At 37.1% G+C, this 16,543-nt stretch overlaps 1 protein-coding gene and 1 pseudogene across 4 annotated transcripts in view; one reads left to right on the forward strand and one right to left on the reverse strand.

Annotated features, from left to right (window-relative positions):
• LOC138135836 (uncharacterized) overlaps positions 1-16,543 on the reverse strand; it is a 210,872-nt gene that overhangs the window by 59,669 nt on the left and 134,660 nt on the right. The window lies entirely within an intron of this gene.
• Positions 9,996-10,701, forward strand: LOC138135840 (NADH-ubiquinone oxidoreductase chain 1-like; annotated as a pseudogene).

The raw sequence follows: 16,543 nt of genomic DNA on the forward strand, positions 1-16,543 counted from the left end.
TTCTTCTGAGCCGAAAAAAATTTACCTGGATTTTTCCGTTTTAGAGAAATTCGCAAAAAAACAAAAAATCCATATTTTTGGCTCCCACAGCAAAAAATGGGTTCAATGGCCGTAACTTTTACTATACCTGAATTCAACTCATCCTATACAATAACTGACAGCAATTTGGTTCGAATCGGCGACAAAAAATTTTTGGAAAAAAACCATGTACCGCCCCTTCTATCTAATTTTCACTTCGGAAAATCATTTAAACGCCGATGGCTCCCTTATTAAGCCACATATGGCAATGAATTTTGCACCGTTGGATTGCTCTTGTCAAGGCGCTTCTTTTGAGCCGAAAAAAATTTACCTGGATTTTTCCGTTTTAGAGAAATTCGCAAAAAAACAAAAAATCCATATTTTTGGCTCCCACAGCAAAAAATGGGTTCAATGGCCGTAACTTTTACTATACCTGAATTCAACTCATCCTATACAATAACTGACAGCAATTTGGTTCGAATCGGCGACAAAAAATTTTTGGAAAAAAACCATGTACCGCCCCTTCTATCTAATTTTCACTTCGGAAAATCATTTAAACGCCGATGGCTCCCTTATTAAGCCACATATGGCAATGAATTTTGCACCGTTGGATTGCTCTTGTCAAGGCGCTTCTTTTGAGCCGAAAAAAATTTACCTGGATTTTTCCGTTTTAGAGAAATTCGCAAAAAAACAAAAAATCCATATTTTTGGCTCCCACAGTAAAAAATGGGTTCAATGGCCGTAACTTTTACTATACCTGAATTCAACTCATCCTATACAATAACTGACAGCAATTTGGTTCGAATCGGCGACAAAAAATTTTTGGAAAAAAACCATGTACCCCCCCCTTTTATCTAATTTTCACTTCGGAAAATCATTTAAACGCCCATAGCTCCCTTATTAAGCCACATATGGCAATGAATTTTGCACCGTTGGTTTGCTCTTGTCAAGGCGCTTCTTCTGAGCCGAAAAAAATTTACCTGGATTTTTCCGTTTTAGAGAAATTCGCAAAAAAACAAAAAATCCATATTTTTGGCTCCCACAGCAAAAAATGGGTTCAATGGCCGTAACTTTTACTATACCTGAATTCAACTCATCCTATACAATAACTGACAGCAATTTGGTTCGAATCGGCGACAAAAAATTTTTGGAAAAAAACCATGTACCGCCCCTTCTATCTAATTTTCACTTCGGAAAATCATTTAAACGCCGATAGCTCCCTTATTAAGCCACATATCGCAATGAATTTTGCACCGTTGGTTTGCTCTTGTCAAGGCGCTTCTTCTGAGCCGAAAAAAATTTACCTGGATTTTTCCGTTTTAGAGAAATTCGCAAAAAGCCAAAAAATCCATATTTTTGGCTCCCACAGCAAAAAATGGGTTCAATGGCCGGAACTTTTACTATACCTGAATTCAACTCTTCCTATACAATAACTGACAGCAATTTGGTTCGAATCGGCGACATGAAATTTTTCCGAAAAAACCATGTACCCCCCCCTTCTATCTAATTTTCACTTCGGAAAATCATTTAAACGCCGATAGCTCCCTTATTAAGCCACATATGGCAATGAATTTTGCACCGTTGGTTTGCTCTTGTCAAGGCGCTTCTTCTGAGCCGAAAAAAATTTACCTGGATTTTTCCGTTTTAGAGAAATTCGCAAAAACCCAAAAAATCCATATTTTTGGCTCCCACAGCAAAAAATGGGTTCAATGGCCGGAACTTTTACTATACCTGAATTCAACTCATCCTATCCAATAACTGACAGCAATTTGGTTCGAATCGGCGACAAAAAATTTTTGGAAAAAAACCATGTACCCCCCCCCCCCTTCTATCTAATTTTCACTTCGGAAAATCATTTAAACGCCGATAGCTCCCTTATTAAGCCACATATGGCAATGAATTTTGCACCGTTGGTTTGCTCTTGTCAAGGCGCTTCTTCTGAGCCGAAAAAAATTTACCTGGATTTTTCCGTTTTAGAGAAATTCGCAAAAAGCCAAAAAATCCATATTTTTGGCTCCCACAGCAAAAAATGGGTTCAATGGCCGGAACTTTTACTATACCTGAATTCAACTCATCCTATACAATAACTGACAGCAATTTGGTTCGAATCGGCGACAAAAAATTTTTGGAAAAAAACCATGTACCGCCCCTTCTATCTAATTTTCACTTCGGAAAATCATTTAAACGCCGATGGCTCCCTTATTAAGCCACATATGGCAATGAATTTTGCACCGTTGGATTGCTCTTGTCAAGGCGCTTCTTCTGAGCCGAAAAAAATTTACCTGGATTTTTCCGTTTTAGAGAAATTCGCAAAAAAACAAAAAATCCATATTTTTGGCTCCCACAGCAAAAAATGGGTTCAATGGCCGTAACTTTTACTATACCTGAATTCAACTCATCCTATACAATAACTGACAGCAATTTGGTTCGAATCGGCGACAAAAAATTTTTGGAAAAAAACCATGTACCGCCCCTTCTATCTAATTTTCACTTCGGAAAATCATTTGAACGCCGATGGCTCCCTTATTAAGCCACATATGGCAATGAATTTTGCACCGTTGGATTGCTCTTGTCAAGGCGCTTCTTTTGAGCCGAAAAAAATTTACCTGGATTTTTCCGTTTTAGAGAAATTCGCAAAAAAACAAAAAATCCATATTTTTGGCTCCCACAGCAAAAAATGGGTTCAATGGCCGTAACTTTTACTATACCTGAATTCAACTCATCCTATACAATAACTGACAGCAATTTGGTTCGAATCGGCGACAAAAAATTTTTGGAAAAAAACCATGTACCCCCCCCTTTTATCTAATTTTCACTTCGGAAAATCATTTAAACGCCCATAGCTCCCTTATTAAGCCACATATGGCAATGAATTTTGCACCGTTGGTTTGCTCTTGTCAAGGCGCTTCTTCTGAGCCGAAAAAAATTTACCTGGATTTTTCCGTTTTAGAGAAATTCGCAAAAACCCAAAAAATCCATATTTTTGGCTCCCACAGCAAAAAATGGGTTCAATGGCCGGAACTTTTACTATACCTGAATTCAACTCATCCTATACAATAACTGACAGCAATTTGGTTCGAATCGGCGACAAAAAATTTTTGGAAAAAAACCATGTACCCCCCCCCCCCCCCTTCTATCTAATTTTCACTTCGGAAAATCATTTAAACGCCGATAGCTCCCTTATTAAGCCACATATCGCAATGAATTTTGCACCGTTGGATTGCTCTTGTCAAGGCGCTTCTTCTGAGCCGAAAAAAATTTACCTGGATTTTTCCGTTTTAGAGAAATTCGCAAAAAGCCAAAAAATCCATATTTTTGGCTCCCACAGCAAAAAATGGGTTCAATGGCCGGAACTTTTACTATACCTGAATTCAACTCATCCTATACAATAACTGACAGCAATTTGGTTCGAATCGGCGACAAAAAAATTTTGGAAAAAAACCATGTACCCCCCCCTTCTATCTAATTTTCACTTCGGAAAATCATTTAAACGCCCATAGCTCCCTTATTAAGCCACATATGGCAATGAATTTTGCACCGTTGATTGCTCTTGTCAAGGCGCTTCTTCTGAGCCGAAAAAAATTTACCTGGATTTTTCCGTTTTAGAGAAATTCGCAAAAAAACAAAAAATCCATATTTTTGGCTCCCACAGCAAAAAATGGGTTCAATGGCCGTAACTTTTACTATACCTGAATTCAACTCTTCCTATACAATAACTGACAGCAATTTGGTTCGAATCGGCGACATGAAATTTTTCCGAAAAAACCATGTACCCCCCCTTCTATCTAATTTTCACTTCGGAAAATCATTTAAACGCCGATAGCTCCCTTATTAAGCCACATATGGCAATGAATTTTGCACCGTTGGTTTGCTCTTGTCAAGGCGCTTCTTCTGAGCCGAAAAAAATTTACCTGGATTTTTCCGTTTTAGAGAAATTCGCAAAAACCCAAAAAATCCATATTTTTGGCTCCCACAGCAAAAAATGGGTTCAATGGCCGGAACTTTTACTATACCTGAATTCAACTCATCCTATACAATAACTGACAGCAATTTGGTTCGAATCGGCGACAAAAAATTTTTGGAAAAAAACCATGTACCCCCCCCCCCCCTTCTATCTAATTTTCACTTCGGAAAATCATTTAAACGCCGATAGCTCCCTTATTAAGCCACATATCGCAATGAATTTTGCACCGTTGGTTTGCTCTTGTCAAGGCGCTTCTTCTGAGCCGAAAAAAATTTACCTGGATTTTTCCGTTTTAGAGAAATTCGCAAAAAGCCAAAAAATCCATATTTTTGGCTCCCACAGCAAAAAATGGGTTCAATGGCCGGAACTTTTACTATACCTGAATTCAACTCTTCCTATACAATAACTGACAGCAATTTGGTTCGAATCGGCGACATGAAATTTTTCCGAAAAAACCATGTACCCCCCCCTTCTATCTAATTTTCACTTCGGAAAATCATTTAAACGCCGATAGCTCCCTTATTAAGCCACATATGGCAATGAATTTTGCACCGTTGGTTTGCTCTTGTCAAGGCGCTTCTTCTGAGCCGAAAAAAATTTACCTGGATTTTTCCGTTTTAGAGAAATTCGCAAAAACCCAAAAAATCCATATTTTTGGCTCCCACAGCAAAAAATGGGTTCAATGGCCGGAACTTTTACTATACCTGAATTCAACTCATCCTATCCAATAACTGACAGCAATTTGGTTCGAATCGGCGACAAAAAATTTTTGGAAAAAAACCATGTACCCCCCCCCACCCTTCTATCTAATTTTCACTTCGGAAAATCATTTAAACGCCGATAGCTCCCTTATTAAGCCACATATCGCAATGAATTTTGCACCGTTGGTTTGCTCTTGTCAAGGCGCTTCTTCTGAGCCGAAAAAAATTTACCTGGATTTTTCCGTTTTAGAGAAATTCGCAAAAAGCCAAAAAATCCATATTTTTGGCTCCCACAGCAAAAAATGGGTTCAATGGCCGGAACTTTTACTATACCTGAATTCAACTCTTCCTATACAATAACTGACAGCAATTTGGTTCGAATCGGCGACATGAAATTTTTCCGAAAAAACCATGTACCCCCCCCTTCTATCTAATTTTCACTTCGGAAAATCATTTAAACGCCGATAGCTCCCTTATTAAGCCACATATGGCAATGAATTTTGCACCGTTGGTTTGCTCTTGTCAAGGCGCTTCTTCTGAGCCGAAAAAAATTTACCTGGATTTTTCCGTTTTAGAGAAATTCGCAAAAACCCAAAAAATCCATATTTTTGGCTCCCACAGCAAAAAATGGGTTCAATGGCCGGAACTTTTACTATACCTGAATTCAACTCATCCTATCCAATAACTGACAGCAATTTGGTTCGAATCGGCGACAAAAAATTTTTGGAAAAAAACCATGTACCCCCCCCCCCCTTCTATCTAATTTTCACTTCGGAAAATCATTTAAACGCCGATAGCTCCCTTATTAAGCCACATATGGCAATGAATTTTGCACCGTTGGTTTGCTCTTGTCAAGGCGCTTCTTCTGAGCCGAAAAAAATTTACCTGGATTTTTCCGTTTTAGAGAAATTCGCAAAAAGCCAAAAAATCCATATTTTTGGCTCCCACAGCAAAAAATGGGTTCAATGGCCGGAACTTTTACTATACCTGAATTCAACTCATCCTATACAATAACTGACAGCAATTTGGTTCGAATCGGCGACAAAAAATTTTTGGAAAAAAACCATGTACCGCCCCTTCTATCTAATTTTCACTTCGGAAAATCATTTAAACGCCGATGGCTCCCTTATTAAGCCACATATGGCAATGAATTTTGCACCGTTGGATTGCTCTTGTCAAGGCGCTTCTTCTGAGCCGAAAAAAATTTACCTGGATTTTTCCGTTTTAGAGAAATTCGCAAAAAAACAAAAAATCCATATTTTTGGCTCCCACAGCAAAAAATGGGTTCAATGGCCGTAACTTTTACTATACCTGAATTCAACTCATCCTATACAATAACTGACAGCAATTTGGTTCGAATCGGCGACAAAAAATTTTTGGAAAAAAACCATGTACCGCCCCTTCTATCTAATTTTCACTTCGGAAAATCATTTGAACGCCGATGGCTCCCTTATTAAGCCACATATGGCAATGAATTTTGCACCGTTGGATTGCTCTTGTCAAGGCGCTTCTTTTGAGCCGAAAAAAATTTACCTGGATTTTTCCGTTTTAGAGAAATTCGCAAAAAAACAAAAAATCCATATTTTTGGCTCCCACAGCAAAAAATGGGTTCAATGGCCGTAACTTTTACTATACCTGAATTCAACTCATCCTATACAATAACTGACAGCAATTTGGTTCGAATCGGCGACAAAAAATTTTTGGAAAAAAACCATGTACCCCCCCCCCCCTTCTATCTAATTTTCACTTCGGAAAATCATTTAAACGCCGATAGCTCCCTTATTAAGCCACATATCGCAATGAATTTTGCACCGTTGGATTGCTCTTGTCAAGGCGCTTCTTCTGAGCCGAAAAAAATTTACCTGGATTTTTCCGTTTTAGAGAAATTCGCAAAAAGCCAAAAAATCCATATTTTTGGCTCCCACAGCAAAAAATGGGTTCAATGGCCGGAACTTTTACTATACCTGAATTCAACTCATCCTATACAATAACTGACAGCAATTTGGTTCGAATCGGCGACAAAAAAATTTTGGAAAAAAACCATGTACCCCCCCCTTCTATCTAATTTTCACTTCGGAAAATCATTTAAACGCCCATAGCTCCCTTATTAAGCCACATATGGCAATGAATTTTGCACCGTTGATTGCTCTTGTCAAGGCGCTTCTTCTGAGCCGAAAAAAATTTACCTGGATTTTTCCGTTTTAGAGAAATTCGCAAAAAAACAAAAAATCCATATTTTTGGCTCCCACAGCAAAAAATGGGTTCAATGGCCGTAACTTTTACTATACCTGAATTCAACTCTTCCTATACAATAACTGACAGCAATTTGGTTCGAATCGGCGACATGAAATTTTTCCGAAAAAACCATGTACCCCCCCTTCTATCTAATTTTCACTTCGGAAAATCATTTAAACGCCGATAGCTCCCTTATTAAGCCACATATGGCAATGAATTTTGCACCGTTGGTTTGCTCTTGTCAAGGCGCTTCTTCTGAGCCGAAAAAAATTTACCTGGATTTTTCCGTTTTAGAGAAATTCGCAAAAACCCAAAAAATCCATATTTTTGGCTCCCACAGCAAAAAATGGGTTCAATGGCCGGAACTTTTACTATACCTGAATTCAACTCATCCTATACAATAACTGACAGCAATTTGGTTCGAATCGGCGACAAAAAATTTTTGGAAAAAAACCATGTACCCCCCCCCCTTCTATCTAATTTTCACTTCCGAAAATCATTTAAACGCCGATAGCTCCCTTATTAAGCCACATATCGCAATGAATTTTGCACCGTTGGTTTGCTCTTGTCAAGGCGCTTCTTCTGAGCCGAAAAAAATTTACCTGGATTTTTCCGTTTTAGAGAAATTCGCAAAAAGCCAAAAAATCCATATTTTTGGCTCCCACAGCAAAAAATGGGTTCAATGGCCGGAACTTTTACTATACCTGAATTCAACTCTTCCTATACAATAACTGACAGCAATTTGGTTCGAATCGGCGACATGAAATTTTTCCGAAAAAACCATGTACCCCCCCCTTCTATCTAATTTTCACTTCGGAAAATCATTTAAACGCCGATAGCTCCCTTATTAAGCCACATATGGCAATGAATTTTGCACCGTTGGTTTGCTCTTGTCAAGGCGCTTCTTCTGAGCCGAAAAAAATTTACCTGGATTTTTCCGTTTTAGAGAAATTCGCAAAAACCCAAAAAATCCATATTTTTGGCTCCCACAGCAAAAAATGGGTTCAATGGCTGGAACTTTTACTATACCTGAATTCAACTCTTCCTATACAATAACTGACAGCAATTTGGTTCGAATCGGCGACATGAAATTTTTCCGAAAAAACCATGTACCCCCCCCTTCTATCTAATTTTCACTTCGGAAAATCATTTAAACGCCGATAGCTCCCTTATTAAGCCACATATGGCAATGAATTTTGCACCGTTGGATTGCTCTTGTCAAGGCGCTTCTTCTGAGCCGAAAAAAATTTACCTGGATTTTTCCGTTTTAGAGAAATTCGCAAAAAAACAAAAAATCCATATTTTTGGCTCCCACAGCAAAAAATGGGTTCAATGGCCGTAACTTTTCCTATACCTGAATTCAACTCATCCTATACAATAACTGACAGCAATTTGGTTCGAATCGGCGACAAAAAATTTTTGGAAAAAAACCATGTACCCCCCCCTTCTATCTAATTTTCACTTCGGAAAATCATTTAAACGCCCATAGCTCCCTTATTAAGCCACATATGGCAATGAATTTTGCACCGTTGGATTGCTCTTGTCAAGGCGCTTCTTCTGAGCCGAAAAAAATTTACCTGGATTTTTCGTTTTAGAGAAATTCGCAAAAAACCCAAAAATCCATATTTTTGGCTCCCACAGCAAAAAATGGGTTAAATGGCCGGAACTTTTACTATACCTGAATTCAACTCATCCTATACAATAACTGACAGCAATTTGGTTCGAATCGGCGACAAAAAATTTTTGGAAAAAAACCATGTACCCCCCCCCTTCTATCTAATTTTCACTTCGGAAAATCATTTAAACGCCGATAGCTCCCTTATTAAGCCACATATGGCAATGAATTTTGCACCGTTGGATTGCTCTTGTCAAGGCGCTTCTTCTGAGCCGAAAAAAATTTACCTGGATTTTTCCGTTTTAGAGAAATTCGCAAAAAAACAAAAAATCCATATTTTTGGCTCCCACAGCAAAAAATGGGTTCAATGGCCGTAACTTTTACTATACCTGAATTCAACTCATCCTATACAATAACTGACAGCAATTTGGTTCGAATCGGCGACAAAAAATTTTTGGAAAAAAACCATGTACCCCCCCCTTCTATCTAATTTTCACTTCGGAAAATCATTTAAACGCCCATAGCTCCCTTATTAAGCCACATATGGCAATGAATTTTGCACCGTTGGTTTGCTCTTGTCAAGGCGCTTCTTCTGAGCCGAAAAAAATTTACCTGGATTTTTCCGTTTTAGAGAAATTCGCAAAAAGCCAAAAAATCCATATTTTTGGCTCCCACAGCAAAAAATGGGTTCAATGGCCGGAACTTTTACTATACCTGAATTCAACTCATCCTATACAATAACTGACAGCAATTTGGTTCGAATCGGCGACAAAAAATTTTTGGAAAAAAACCATGTACCCCCCCCCCCCTTCTATCTAATTTTCACTTCGGAAAATCATTTAAACGCCGATAGCTCCCTTATTAAGCCACATATCGCAATGAATTTTGCACCGTTGGATTGCTCTTGTCAAGGCGCTTCTTCTGAGCCGAAAAAAATTTACCTGGATTTTTCCGTTTTAGAGAAATTCGCAAAAAGCCAAAAAATCCATATTTTTGGCTCCCACAGCAAAAAATGGGTTCAATGGCCGGAACTTTTACTATACCTGAATTCAACTCATCCTATACAATAACTGAAGTACGAAAGGACCAGATTTTTGAATTATATTTTATTTTTTGAATATTAGTATTATTATTTTGGCAGATTAGTGCGATAGATTTAGAATCTTTGAATGTAATTTATAATTACAAAAAATGATAGTTGTTATTAAGGATTTGATTTTACTTCTGATTTCTATATTTTTTTTGGTTGTTTTTGTATTAGTAGGGGCAGCTTTTTTAACATTGCTTGAGCGTGAGGTGTTGGGATATATCCAAATTCGTAAGGGCCCTAATAAGGTTGGTTTTATTGGTTTATTGCAGCCTTTTGGGGATGCTATTAAGCTTTTTACCAAGGAACAGACTTTTCCTTTATTTTCTAATTTTAATATTTATTATTTTTCTCCTGTTATAATTTATCTTTATTGTTTTTTTAAGTGTTTCTAGTCTGAGTGTTTATATCTACTATTATGGTTGGTCTTATAATTCTTCTTATTCTTTGTTAGGGGGGCTTCGTTTTATTGCTCAAAGAATTTCTTATGAGGTTAGTCTAGCTTTAATTCTTATATCTTTTATTTTTTTGACATTTAGCTTGAAAAAAAAATTGATTTTATTATATATCAGAACTATATTTGATTTTTTTTTCTATGTTTGCCTCTTTGTTTTATGTGAGTTATTTCGGGTTTAGCTGAGACTGATCGTACTCCTTTTGATTTTGCAGAAGGAGAGTCGGAGCTGGTTTCTGGTCTTAATGTTGAGTATAGAAGAGGCACTTTTGCCATAATTTTTCTTGCTGTGTATGCAAGTATTTTATTTATGAGAATAATTACTGTTTTACTTTTTCTTGGGGGCGATTTGTATTCTTTTTTGTTTTTTATTAAACTGGTTGTTATCTCTTTTTTGTGGCTTTGGGTTCGGGGAACTTTACCTCGTTTTGGTTATGATAAATTAATGTATCTGGCATGGAAAAATTTCTTCCTTGTTCTTTAAATTATTTAATTATTTATTTTGTTTTTTTAATTTAGTTAATAAAATTTAGTATTAATTTATTTTAATTATTTTTTCCAAAAGGAGTAAATATGTTCACGTTAAAAAAGTCGCAGATTTTAAGGTTCCCAAGACGTGTAGAGAAATACTCGAAATATGTACTTTATATTGTCTGACTTGAAATTATTCTTTGAGCAATGCTTACTTAGAATGATGAACGTATTTTACCGAACACACAACTTCGTTACTTTCTTCGCTTATTTTGTCAAGGAAAACAAATCTGTTGGTTAACTTTCAAACAGACTTCTCTTAATTGACCACCAAAAGCCAAAGTTCTCGCTTAAATATTCTTTATCTTTGCTTTTACGTGTAAAACGACTAATGAAAGCAAATAGGTAGGTAGAGTGCATTTTATGTTACCTGTTACGGGCGTCGTAAGCACCTTAGGTGTGTGAAAAAGTTGAAACTTGCGATAGTGAAAGTTGGTTGTCATCGTAGATAAAGTAAGGAAACGTGTATACGCCATAAAGCAACTTAATATTCAGTTCGCACCCCATAACCCCATTTCAGTGGGGTAGGGCAGTAGAAGAGCACATTTTAATTAACTTATTTAGACCCCATTAACTGAACATTTGTCAGCTACATCTTGGGTAAAGGGTTATAAAACGAGAGTCCTTGCTCCCTTCATAAAGAAAATTACAATTTAGAAATACAAAATAAACTTAGCTCCACGGAAACTAGGTTAAAGTAGCGTCAAGCTTTCGTGCTCAAGATGTAAACTTCTCACCGTTAAAACCGACGATAAAATTTTTATTGGAAATTAGCACATGCCCTTTAATGGGGATGGTACTTTGTGCGTTTACGGCTCAGCATGTGGGGTGGGAATTTTTAATCCCAATCAAAATTCAGTTTGCATAATTCAGCTCGACGTGTGCTAGTTTACGAAGGTCTTGATGAATGCCGCCCTTGTCTTCTTGGCAGTCATCCTGTCACGTTTTTGGCGGAGGCGCCGTGATTGATTGAAACTGCATCATAATAAACCGGAGCGATAAATTTTAAACAGATTAATTACATCCCGCATCCTCCAAAGACCGTGTTACCTAGTACCAATTATGTGTCGTAATGTATGCACATGTGGTGTCCATGTTGTGCACGACACCTAGGGAAAGGGTGACACAAAACACCCCCGAGCAAGTTTGGTCCCGTGCCAGAAAAAACTAACCGAGGTACAAATTTCGGACAACAAAAACAAAAATGTTGTGCTCGCATTAACCAACAATGAGTTAATAGTGAACTTTGCAAAGTACACAATGGGCGTTCGGAAAGGAAAAGGTCCTTAAATTTGCAAGTCTATGTCGCATAATCAAGAAAGTTGCAATACAACGGGACCAGTGAAAAAGTCGCCTTATTGAAAGGAGACGCCTCGCCACAATGAAATTTTCATAATACACTTTAATATTCATACATTTTGGCGAAATATTCCTAATGTAGCCCGGCAAAGTGGTTGGAAATGCGAAATTTGTATTTACATTAGTTATCTGTAAATCCGCCGGCGGCTGAAGTGCCGGGCGCTGAAAAAAAACTCTCCCACTGAAAGATTTCAATAAATTTACATAGACTGTCAGTTTTTATTAGTTTTCTCTGGGTTATTTCGGATCCCATCTATTTTTATTAGGTCTCTATGGCTCACATCGGCCCAGAACATTACCTAATTGATTTTTCCCGGACTAATTCGACCGGAATGTGCGGAATACGAAAACATGAATCCGAGTTGAGTCCACGATCTTGGGAGGGCCCCGTTCATTTCCTTATCTTTTTAATTGCTCCTCTACAGCTGGGAGGCATAAATTCGTCCTAAATGTGCCACTGAATACAAATTAAGCCACGTATTGTTCCCGCAGAAATTAACAGTGATTTGGACATTGTTCTCCGTTGCGATTTTTCGACCGAATGGGGAGTAATTGTGAATTATAGCACTGATTTAGGTGACGGCCTGCCCTGCGCAATATAATTGTGCTTTTACTTGCCAATTGTCGCATCACTCCCGATCCGGAGGGAACTTACCTGAAAAAACAAACAGAATTAGAACAACCAATTTAAAACGGACACAGTTACGTTATATTTTTACAAATTCAACAACATAATGTAAAATAATGTAAGGTTACTTTTTAATTTTGACATCTGAGTCGTCTGACGTCCATGGCCACGCCCACACGGGGCGACTCGTGTTACACCACAGTGGAACCGGTTAAATATTGGGTAATAATTTCGTTATTTCGCTTTTTTAAGGGCTTTTTTAATTATTAAATATTTCGTATAATTATTGCTAAATTAATCTCCTAGGATTTGAAGTGTTTCAAGTCCGGTTACAAAAAAAGCCACTTCAACCGTTTCTATAGAGATACACAAAGGCGCGATTTTCGACCACTTAATTCTTATTTTAAGGTGTCGTAAACATTACTTTAATGAATTGTATTTTTCCAGCGATTGGATTTATTTACCTGTTGAAAATGAAAACATTGTTACAATTAATGAGGCTATGTGGAAAGCCCCAGGGTGTCTATTTCTGAGTACATAACGGGGAAAGAGCTTGGTTGTTGTGTCGCGACGGCAAAACTTTATTTGCTGAAAACGTTCCTCTCCATTTGAATTTGTTTGAAGAAGTCGCTTCTTAAAGCCTCGCGCCTAATTACAATTGCACTTTTGATTACCTCGGCTCTCGCACAGCGAAATTGGGATTTTGGTGCAAGCTGAGAGATAAAGAGATGATATCGCCCCTTCTCGGAATCACATCCTTGTACGGGTGCGTAAAGCTAATATACTCAGACAATGGTTAGGAAAGGCGACATCTGTGCAATTATGAGAAGGCGAGTATCGCGTTGTTATGGCCTCTTTTATTGCAAATGCCTAGAATCATGTAAGAACAAACAGGAACGGCGACACTGCAATCTTAATAATGTCGCATATTCCTGCAACGACGTCGCGAAACGTCACACGATTGAAAAATTAATAAAAGAAGCGGTTACGTGCAAAATGCAACAACTGCAGGAAATCCACGGAACATTTCAATAATGTGGAGTTTCTTTCAATTTCGTCGTCGCAGAAAGCGTCCGTTTTTCCGATCCGACACGGCGTAAAAAACTTGTCCCAACCGCTTTATAAGTCAATAATCTAACAAATAATCGCGTTCCCCTGTTAGATAATAATGGCGGTGGAATCGGACAAATATTGCTCGATCTCGGATCTCCCCTTCGCACAGAATTTGAATGGTTTTTGGCGGAGCAAGGAGCATGAAATGATGCGAGGGGACCGCAGAACCATGAGTCAACGGAAGGCCAACACGGCAAGATGGTAAATTGGGTTTTCTGTGTGAGATGGAGTGCAGGCGAGCGTAATACTAGGTATGAATTGTAATAGATGTGGGGTCAGGTGCGGATGCCCCTGACAAGATGACTGTACGCTAGGCGACCGCAGAACCCGCAGCCTCCAGGGCCACCTGTGAGAACTCAATTAGCCATTTCAAAATAAACATGTGTGCACATGTTTAGCACCTTCACGACGCACCTGCCGCTCCTCTTCGATTTTTACCGAAGGTGCAGGCGAGTGAGTCGAAATGCGACTTCATTTCACCAACTTCCGACAGACACGGAGGCGGTTTTATGGATAATACGCGTCACTCGTTGAGAATGATCAGCTTGAAGTTCGTTGTAACGTGTTGCATCGAGTTGTTAAATTGGAAATGTTACTGTTATGACATACACTGTAATGAGTTCTACGCTACTAAATGAAAGGGTAATTGCGTTATCACGCTTCTATTACGGTGGTGACTGTCGCGACAAGACGACGAAATCTCAGATCTCACAAGAACCCGTCATATTTTTATATTTCTTCAAATTTAAATTTTACATTTAAAACGGAGTGCTGCGAATTAATAATTCCAATACTGTTATGACTAAGTATATTTACAAATGTGTCTGACAGTTTTTATGATACATATATTCAATAACATACAGTTTTAAATGGGGAGTTTCATAGAATTTAATTCTAGCTTTATTAAACAGACATTAAAAATTAATCACAAAATTTATATACAGAGTATTTCACGAGTGATAATGAGCCCGACGGAATTGAAAATGCAACCCACAATACATTTGCAAAGCAAACCTGAATATGGACGCGGAGAATTTCCCGATTTGTTGTGCAAATGTTTTGTGGGTTGCATTTTTAATTCCGTCGGACTCATTATCATTCGTGAAATACCCTGTATATAGCCAGAACTTCAACAATGATAACTATTGGCAGTGATCTTTCAAAGAAACAAAAACAAACATTTCTCAGTTGTAGTTAGTAAGAGTTTCGTTAAATAGCAACATTTTGATGTCCTTATTTAAGTAAAGTAACAAAACGTAATTATGAAAAACATACATTTGTAAATATTTAAATAAAATCTTAAATCTTAGAAGCAAGAAAAGCATTAATTTTATACACGATTAGACGATCTTTGAATTCCAACCTACGAGTACAAGCAAGGCTCACAACAGAAATTATTATTTATTGATAAGTTTCTGTGAATCAGTTCTTGTTTGGAAATGAAAACTTTGACTGCTTGAAATGACAATTAGAGAAAACGATGAAATGCATTCAGGTGAAATATTGAATAAGCAAGTTGTATGAACTTTATTTTCTGAACACCAGATTTGTAAAATGCCAAGGATTTAACGACTTCGATAACGATATATTGTACCTATACGCTACAGTAAAATATTTTGTTTTTTTTTCTTCCAGTTGATGTCAAACAAAAAATTTGATTCTTTAGATGCGGATGAGCACATAATCGTGGCATAATAAATATATGGAAGAAACTAGCTCCATCACAGTACTTTACGTTTTTCAAGAAATAGGATTCTCGAACCCTTGACACCTCAAAACACTTCAAAACTCGTTTTAGTTTGGAGTTTGGAGAACTTTGTTTTTTCGGAGTCAAAACTATAAAGTAAACGACCCTACTTATCAGTTTTATGTTGTTCACGTATTCTTTATAGTCACTACAACTCGAAAGTAACGAAAATGAAATATACAGGGTGCTTAAAAAATGACGAAACAACGCTATACCAGACGATTCAGGGACACCCCCCGAGTACTAGAAAAATGTAAAAAAAATAAATTGTTAACTGACATTAAATAATAAGTCAAAGTAAATTTATAGGTTGGAAACTAAATGCAATTAAGTATTTACCTAATTAATAGCTTGGTCGCCAGATCAGTTTTATGATTTTTGTACAAAACATGAAAAATAAAACTTGACATAAAAGTACTACAAATTTATTGATTTTAAATCAAAATTATTGTTGAACTTCATTTTAAATATATCTTTTACTACAAAAGTCGTTGAAATTTTAAGAATTGGTTAATAAATAACAATTTTAGATATCGATTTTATAGCCTCCATATCTTTAAAAAATCTCGATATAAAATTTTTTTAACACTTTTCCCATGCTCAGATGATGTCTCTGAATAGTGCCCAATGGCGTTGTTTCACTATTTTTTAAGCACCCTGTATAGTGAAAAATTATTAATGCAACATGTATGCAACAGGTAATAGAAGTGCATAATTTTTTCAACACCATTGTCTCTGTAAAATAAAAGTATTAAGTACGACAAAAATAATTACGTAATGAAATAATAAAATTTTAAAAGATAAATCCACTCCCGTTGTCTAAACCGGTTAAAAATAAGAAGCTTTTCCATGTCGCATATTTACAACTATTTCCATAAAATGAGTGAATACGGTGGTGAAATTGAAGTTTGCAAGAAATTTGTTTGTATTTTGTTTAGCGTAGTAAAGTGTGAAACAAAGTTCCCCAAACTGTGAAGTCATACCTATTTATGCAACTAGTTAGGAAATGCATCATTTTGTATAATGAGTGGGATGGTTCACACACAATCACACGAGTTACACAAAAAGGCATTTGCTAATGTGTTTCATAC

Source organism: Tenebrio molitor, chromosome 7 (genome assembly GCF_963966145.1).
Source record: "Tenebrio molitor chromosome 7, icTenMoli1.1, whole genome shotgun sequence".
NCBI classification, from domain to species: domain Eukaryota; kingdom Metazoa; phylum Arthropoda; class Insecta; order Coleoptera; family Tenebrionidae; genus Tenebrio; species Tenebrio molitor.